The 8,675-nt window shown below is 38.4% G+C and overlaps 1 long non-coding RNA gene across 1 annotated transcript; it reads right to left on the reverse strand.

Moving 5' to 3' along the window:
* Window positions 1–4,702: 4,702 nt before the first annotated feature.
* On the reverse strand, window positions 4,703–8,446 carry LOC126989589 (uncharacterized). Its single transcript, XR_007743488.1, has 5 exons — window positions 8,399–8,446; window positions 7,351–7,447; window positions 6,658–6,989; window positions 5,847–6,113; window positions 4,703–5,506 (listed from the first exon to the last, which is right to left on the reverse strand). It is a non-coding gene; the product is annotated as an uncharacterized LOC126989589 (long non-coding RNA).
* Between the last annotated feature and the right edge of the window lie 229 nt (window positions 8,447–8,675).

Raw genomic sequence — 8,675 nt, forward strand, 5'->3', positions numbered from 1 at the left:
ATGTGGGTTGCTTTCAATAGTTAAGCTTAGCTTTGGTTCAGTTACGGTATCTTATCTTAGGGAAGGGTAGATTACATGTGGGCTACTTTTAATAGTTTAGCTTAGCTTAGTTTTGGTTCAGTTACAGTATCTTATCTTAGGAAAGGGTAGATTACGTGGGCTACTTTCAATAGTTTAGCTTAGCTTTGGTTCAGTTACAGTATCTTATCTTAGGGAAGGGTAGGTTACATGTGGGCTACTTTCAACAGTTCAGCTTAGCTTAGCTTTGGTTCAGTTACAGTATCTTATCTTAGAGAAGGGTAGTTTACATGTGGGTTACTTTCAATAGTTTAGCTTAGCTTAGCTTTGGTTCAGTTATAGTATCTTATCTTAGGGAAGGGTAGGTTACATGTGGGTTACTTTCAACAGTTCAGCTTAGCTTAGCTTTGGTTCAGTTACAGTATCTTATCTTAGGGAAGGGTAGTTTACATGTGGGTTACTTTCAATAGTTTAGCTTAGCTTAGCTTTGGTTCAGTTACAGTATCTTATCTTAGAGAAGGGTAGTTTACATGTGGGTTACTTTCAATAGTTTTGCTTAGCTCTGGTTCAGTTACACTACAGTATAGTTTTTAGATTTGGATACTGTAATACAAAGAAGTTTACTCTGTAAAGTACAGTACTATTATACATTTCTTCATCGGGTATTATAATAATGAAGCTTTTCCTTACAGAAATGAAAATACGTGCTATACAACACAAACCCAGAAACTATCAAGACAGTATAGTTGTACAAAGGGTATAAAATTGCACAATAGAAAAAAAAAGGTATATCTAAGACTGAACATTAAGGGAAAAGAGTATTCAATATATATTAAAATATCATTTGGATAATGCTCTGTAATCATGGTATGTTACAATGAAGTAAGCTCAAATCCCCGCCCAAGAAACCAATGCATTTAAGCCAAAAATCGTGCAAACAGGTTTCATATCAAGAAGCATTAGCAATGGGAGTGCTAAGGTCTTTCTCAAGTTATACTTAGCATTAGTTAGGCCACATCCCGATTATGCAGTTCAGATTTGGGCTCTGTACTATAGAAAGAACCTCAACACGCTAGAATCTGTTCAGAGGAGGATGACAAAAATGACTCAAGGGTTGAGGAATTTACCCTACAGAGAAAGGCTTAGGCGATTAAACCTGCACTCCCTGGAAAGGCGAAGGGTAAGGGAGACTTGACAGAAGTCTTAAAGTGGATGAAGGGGTACAGAAAGGGGATATCAACAAGGTGCTTGTAGTAAGAGAGCAGGGTAGGACGCGAAGTAATGGGTTTAAGCTAGACAAATTTAGATTCAGGAAAGACATAGGAAAGAGCTGGTTTACCAATAGGGTAGTGGATGAGTGGAACCAATAGAACCAATACCACAAAATATTCTAAATAGCACAGTGAGATTCATATTGGAACTAGAACTCAAAACAAGCAGACGTGTATATCCATGAAACCAGTTCAACACCCAACGGAGGAGCTTCTTAAGAATATGGAAAAACCTGTACCGTACATCATAATCAACTCCAACTAGAATTTTAATGAATGATTCCTTCCTAAAGTTATATTTTTATCTACACACACAGACAATTGATGAGGTGCCTTTTTTCTGCTTTTTAAAGGCAGTAACATTACATTTTCGTTCTGAATGTCACTTAGAGGCCGTTTAACAGGTCTTCCATTGCCAAGGCTTCTACGACCTCCAAGCGCAGTCTTTCGCCTGGCAACTGCCCCAGGTTGAACACCAATAATTTTTCCACTGTGGTTTACACGACTAATGGCTGCTCCAGAATATTTTCCAAATGTTGTAAGTGCTGAAATTAGAGAAGCTTCAGTCTTGCAGTTTTTTAGATTTTCCGAAAAGCTTTTCAACGGTTCACGGAACATATCTGTGTTGGTATTTGTTTTCTGTTTCAGAATAGTTGATATTTCATCTATATTTTTTTCTATCTCATTGACAGTTGTCTCCTCTGTGGTGTCATTACTGGCCTGTGGTGTCATTGCTTGACTGTTTGTAGGCCTACATGTTGATATTTGGTTTTCAGTTTGTTCAAAGCCTACTTGTAATATGTCACTAGTGTTGCGAAGGGACTGAAACCACGTGTCTTCTTCATCCCTTCCTGTGGCAATTTTGTAGAATAATTTCCTAAGGCTGCTTGAAGTTACAGGATCAGTATTAACACTACTGATGGAGAAGTACTTTGCTACAATATACTGGTGCTTACATGGGCCACCATTATACCCTAATGGACATGAACACATGGCTGTCTCCATATCTACATGGTAGGTCATGTCAGGTTTGCTTTGAGATGGCACTACATATGCATGTGAACTAACTTGTGTGATTATGTTTTTTGGTAGATCCCATTTTGTAACTGATACATAACGTGATGTCAGTGAATTCTTCCACCTGTTGTTTGCCACATCCAACAGTTTCTGTTCATAAACTTTTTCTAATCGAGTAAAGAGGAAGTCAACTAGTTGCACCACATTAAATGCTTTTGTTCTATAGAAAATTTTGTCTTTCATCACTCTCATTGCTGCTTCGCAGTAGTTATTTGTGTTATTTCCTCTGACAGGAAGGTTTACTCTGAAACAATGTCCCCACTCAGTTCGTCTTTGGTAGAGGCGCCTCAAGTGAGTTACAAGACAGTCATACTTTTGTGTTTTTTCATCTCGACAGAGCTCATTATAGTATTTGTCAAGGTCTGCTTCTGTTTTGGCATACAACATTTCTTTCACAGCCTTAAGAATATAGGGTCTATCTTCCTTTTGAACTTTGTGCTTAGCATCCCAAAGGAAACGCCACAATGCCTGAAGAATGTGGAATGAACAGAGAAGCAGTGTTGAATCCGGATACACTTTACCCAAGGCTTTGCGCTCAGCCTCTGCATCGTCAGTCATGATTATTTCAGGTCCCTTCTCATGCCTGCCAAAGAACGCTTCAGGTGGAAAAAGATATTTAAGCAACTGGAATCCTGCTGTCAAAATATTTTCTGATTCAGATGAAGTTATCAGCACTCCCAATGGTAACCCTCCTACTGCACTGTGTGTCATCATTAGAAAAAATCTGCACCCATGGCGATCTACTCCTCCCGAACTATCTACAAACACAAGTTCACTACTTTGTCTCACATACGAATGTACTCGTTTCATGAGAGGTGAGCAAAGTGCAATGCAAAAATCGTTACCAATACGTAACAATTTGGCTGTCTTATTGTCTGTGGTGTTGTAGGAGTCCAGTATCTTTTGAAGGTGGTGCATCATCTCCTCACCATCAGGTTCTCCATAATTCTTCTTGAATATGTCATAGTATAACCTGAAACACACAAACAACACTAGAATACAGGTTTCCCTTAGCATTCACTGGAGTAGGGTAGCAGGGTCACTAAGCTGGGGCATAATTGTCGACATATGATACTGGGGTGAAATTCCAGGACGTCTCGCTAGAATTCAGGGGTCCTTAACTTTTTGATGACTCCAGACCCCCAGTGAATTGCCCAATATGATTCCCTACCCCCTTTGCTTAAGTCCACTTATGCCGTATTTGTTGACAATATAACTTAATATACTTAGTTTAATGCATATTTTAGGTATGAATAGCTAGGAAGAGAACATACAAGAAAACCAAAAGCATTAATAGTTTTATCCTAGCAGCGATACCGGCTTCGCCCGGGTTACAGTTTAAATAGATAAGGAAGGGTGTAAGCATGTTCACATGTCATGTTTTATTGGGGTAACTGACTTTCACGTGATCTATTGTAAAGAGTCAGGGTACACAACATTGTGGGATTTTCCATCATTCCTTAGTAGGAAATTGTCTGGATTCCCGACTCAGGAGCATCCCACGATAAGATGACCATAGGCAAAGACATTATCACACAGCTTGAAAAGAAAATTACACCTTTACGTTAAATTCATGACACTTAATTAAACTCTCTCTCTCTCTCTCTCTCTCTCTCTCTCTCTCTCTCTCTCTCTCTCTCTCTCTCTCTCTCTCTCTGATAAGTGTACCGCTTTGTGGCCCAGACTGAAGTTATCAGACCACAAAACCCATGTGTAGTTAAAAAAGAAAAAAGAAAAAAAAAAAAAAACAGTATGTTCATTGATATGATGTGTAGCTAAAATAGATGACTGCGGTCTGTGAAAAAAAAAACACTCTGGGGACGTCTCTTTACATGAGAAACAACATAGCCTTCTTTCATTCCCACGATGTATACATTAAAAACATTTATATGTGGGTTTTGGGGTGTGTGATTCAAATATTTTTGACCCCCCAGGGGAGAGAAACAATATTTGTGCCCCTCTGGGGGGGGGAAATTTTATATAACATCATAGCCTATGTTCATCCCCATGATGTGTACATTACAACCATATAAGGATTTGGGGGTCTACGACTAAAAAAAAAATTCCATCCCCCCTCGGGGAATTATTTTTCTTAAACAACATGGCCTAGTGTTAATCCCCATGATGTGCAAATTAAGAATATATATATTGTTTGTGAGGTGTGTTACTATAACCATATATGCGTTTGGTGGTCTGCGACAAAAAAAAAAAAAAAAAAAAAGAACATGGCCTATGGTGATCCCCATGATTAAGAATATATAATTATGGTTTCTGGGGTCTGCGACTCACCGTCTGCGCTGCAGATCCTACTAAGCAGACAAACAAACAAACAAACGCGTCTCATTTATTTATATAGAAGATATTTATTTACCAAATGTAAAATGTAAATAAATAATGAGTATTTACAATTATCCAGAGATCAAGTCCCATGCCCCCAGCATGTGGTTCTCATACCCCCAAGGGGTATAGATACCCTCTGTTAAGAACCCCTGCGCTATATGATGGCTTCCTCAGCAGAAATGTGTGTACAGAAGGTACTTCACTCCTCACTACCTTCTATTCTTAGCAAATATCCTTTCTGAGGCTCACTTCTATTCCTTAAACGCTTTAATATATTTTCTAGAACATACCCTTCTCCTCCCTCTTTTGTAACACTTGCTCTTTCTGTCGTCCCTCTCATTATTTACCCTTTCATAGACATCTTATACTCATGCACAGCTACAGTGCCCCCTGTTACCCCCAAAATATTATCCCTACCTCCCACTTCGCCGTTTAATATATAATTTTATTATAACATTGCCTACCACTTTTTTTGCTTCACCAATAGTGTTATATGACTACTGATGTATAGCACATTATATTATCTATATCATCTTGGTTAACATTACTTATATACTTATACACACAGTACACACACATCTCTTCTGAGGAAGCTATCATCTAGCGAAACGTCTAGGAATTTTATCACTAGTTGACTTTCCAACCTAACAACAGACACCCACACATTTTGAATTAGCCTATTATTATTATTATTATTATTATTATTATTATTATTATTATTATATAACATAATGGAGAAGGCAGAGTGGGACGAGCGCAAGCGCTATAAGTTGCCAGATGAAACCCCCCACACACCTTGACTGTAAAAAAGAAGGAAGGAAGGCACTTAGCAGAATAAAAGGATGAAATTAGAGCACGAACGGAAAATCGGTTAAACAATTATGGGAACACCTCATTGAACTGAGGCAAAATTATAAAATATGACAGGAATGTTTTGTCTCAAGTCCAGTTGAAAGAGCCCTTAATAATTCCCCTGAACCCCCATTTCCTTAAATAAATAATGATAACCCTATTTGAATGTTATCACAATTTATTTAACACTAAGCACTAAAAGTATTAACATTATTAATAAAACTGGATGTTTTCGATCACAGCTATAGACAAAATCATCCTTCGAAGAACATTCAAAAGTGAAATTACCTGTAGCACCACTGCAAGTCTGGACATTTAGCTCTGTCTGCTGAGATGTGTGCAAATTCGTCTCCATATTCTTCAAACAGATCATACTTGTATGTATGAAGTGCAGTTGATGGTGAATGCAGAGACTTGTAGAGGTTGATGAAAATCTCCTTTACCTCGTCACTAACATCTCTGTGTTTCAGTGCACTGGCACTCTGGACTGGATGATTGTGAGTGAAGTTCAGTCTCACCTCCATAGGGAGGGCAGTTGCATGGGTATCAGTTGATCTGGCGGAAGGGACGTAAATAAAAAAAAATATTAGAAAAGATGTAAATTAAACACCTTAAGATTTGTTACCAGAGGCATACCCTTCATGCCTTCCCGCCCTCTTCATGATTATCATCTTAATCTTACTTGTTACCTTACCCATGAAAAAAAAAATAATAATAATAATGTAAAGACATTATGACCAGTGATGGAAGGTGATGAAGGAAACACGGGCTGGGGAACGAGTGTTTATTCCCGACTAGTTTCGCCTTGGTAGGCTTCTTCAGAGGAAGGAACATTCCTCTGAAGAAGCCTACCAAGGCGAAACTAGTCAGGAATAAACACTCGTTCCCCAGCCCGTGTTTCCTTCATCACCTTCCATCAAAAATAATAATAATCATGGTGACATCACAAATCTCTGCTTAACCTAACCTCTAGAAAAAACGCTCAAAATTCTAAAAAGTGGAGACTAAAGTATTTCACCAGCTTTGCTAGCTAAATGACAATATATTTACAGGTAGCTAATTAAAAGTAACTAGTGACGACAGCTGACAACTAACTTACCTGCTCTTTCGCTTAGTATTTGTTTGCTTCACGATCACACTCACGGTGGCTGGACAATCTGTGTTTTTTGATCCATGTCTTGAATCGGCCTTGTTACTCCTGGGTTTGGTGTTGTGGTGACACCGTAGATGCATCTGGAAGACTCTTTTCTGACCAGTCACTTTATGCTTGGATAGAGTTCGTAGAGTAGTTTTAGTTTTTCCTTGAAACTCTTTTATCCACGTACGGGCGATGGCCTCAGTTGTGACATGTAATCGTAGAACAGCATTTGTGCCTTCAGTTGTACCTGCGTATTCGCACACTGTGTACTGGTATCCCTCCGGTAACAGTGCCTAGAAAGAACAATAACAGTGACAAAGATCAGTTAACAAAGCAGCTTATTCCTTAGATGACACACATACAGTGGCTCAGAGACTCTCCATTGCAGACTGCTATATAACATATTCACTTACACTCTATGTACTACATCTATGAAATAGTCAACTATATTGTAATGACTGCACTCCTGCTTCCATTACCTATTTTGTTTGCAGTAAAGCACAATGTGTGCAGTAATGTCCATGCAGAAAACTATTATTTAACGTACTAGTTATAAAGAGTATTATTAAAGGGTAAAGGAAAAAATATCAATGAGCTAAAGAAGAGTAAAAAAAACTGTACTGTACGGCGACATTTTAATTTTCTTCTACTTACACTAAGTTGTCGTACATCATGAAGGAGTCCAATGCTGCAGTGTGACTCTGAACAAATCTTTATGTTGCCACTGTCCATTATTGGCTGTATACATCCACTGAAAAAATAATAATAATATATAAATAAATATGCGGCCTCATGTTTTAATTCTGACTCCTGTAAAGGTTAAGTGAAACTTTTTCTTACTATTGCAGAACAAAACGAACTTCGTAAAGGTAAAAATAAAAAAAATAAATAAATAAAAAAAAAATACATTCGTCTCCCCGTGTTTTCAGGTGTTGGCCATCATCAGGCTTGTGTTCATTATTAGACTGTTATAGCTTGTGTCTGGTGTACACACACACACACACACACACACACACACACACACACACACACACACACACATTCTCGTCTAACCGTGTTGTCAGGTGTTGGCCGTGCTCAGGTTTGTGTTCACTATTAAACTGTTATACCATGCGTCTTGCACACACACACACACACACACACACACACACACACACACACACACACACACATTCTTATCTCACCGTGTTGTCAGGTGTTGGCCGTGCTCAGGTTTGTGTTCACTATTAAACTGTTATACCTTGCGTCTTGTGTACACACACACACACACACACACACACACACACACACACACACACACACATTCTTATCTCACCGTGTTGTCAGGTGTTGGCCGTGCTCAGGTTTGTTTTCACTATTAAACTGTTATATCTTGCGTCTTGTGTACACACACACACACACACACACACACACACACACACACACACACACACACACACATTCTCGTCTCACCGTGGTCAGGTGTTGGCCGTGCTCAGGTTTGTGTTCACTATTAAACTGTTATATCTTGCGTCTTGTGTACACACACACACACACACACACACACACACACACACACACACACACACATTCTCGTCTCACCGTGGTCAGGTGTTGGCCGTACCCAGGATTGTGTTCACTATTAGTCTGTCATATTTTGTGTATTGTGTCAACGCGTATCGGCTCACTAACGTCTGCTTCTCTATTAAAAACAATTACTTACCAGAGCTCTCTCACTCAGCCTCTTCCGTCTTCCCACTGTTGTCGTCAGGTTGCCAACCTGATTTTGCGGATAGTACCAAATCGGAGCATCAAAACGTACCAAATCTGAACAAAACGTACCACATGTAAAATACAATCTATATATATATATATCTATATATATATATATATATATATCTCGATATATATATATATATATATATATATATATATCTATATATATATATATATAACGTATAATAAGAAACAAATTTTCTTACCTTGACTAAAGATGTAAA

This window comes from Eriocheir sinensis, unplaced genomic scaffold, assembly GCF_024679095.1.
Source record: "Eriocheir sinensis breed Jianghai 21 unplaced genomic scaffold, ASM2467909v1 Scaffold1226, whole genome shotgun sequence".
In the NCBI taxonomy this organism is placed as follows: domain Eukaryota; kingdom Metazoa; phylum Arthropoda; class Malacostraca; order Decapoda; family Varunidae; genus Eriocheir; species Eriocheir sinensis.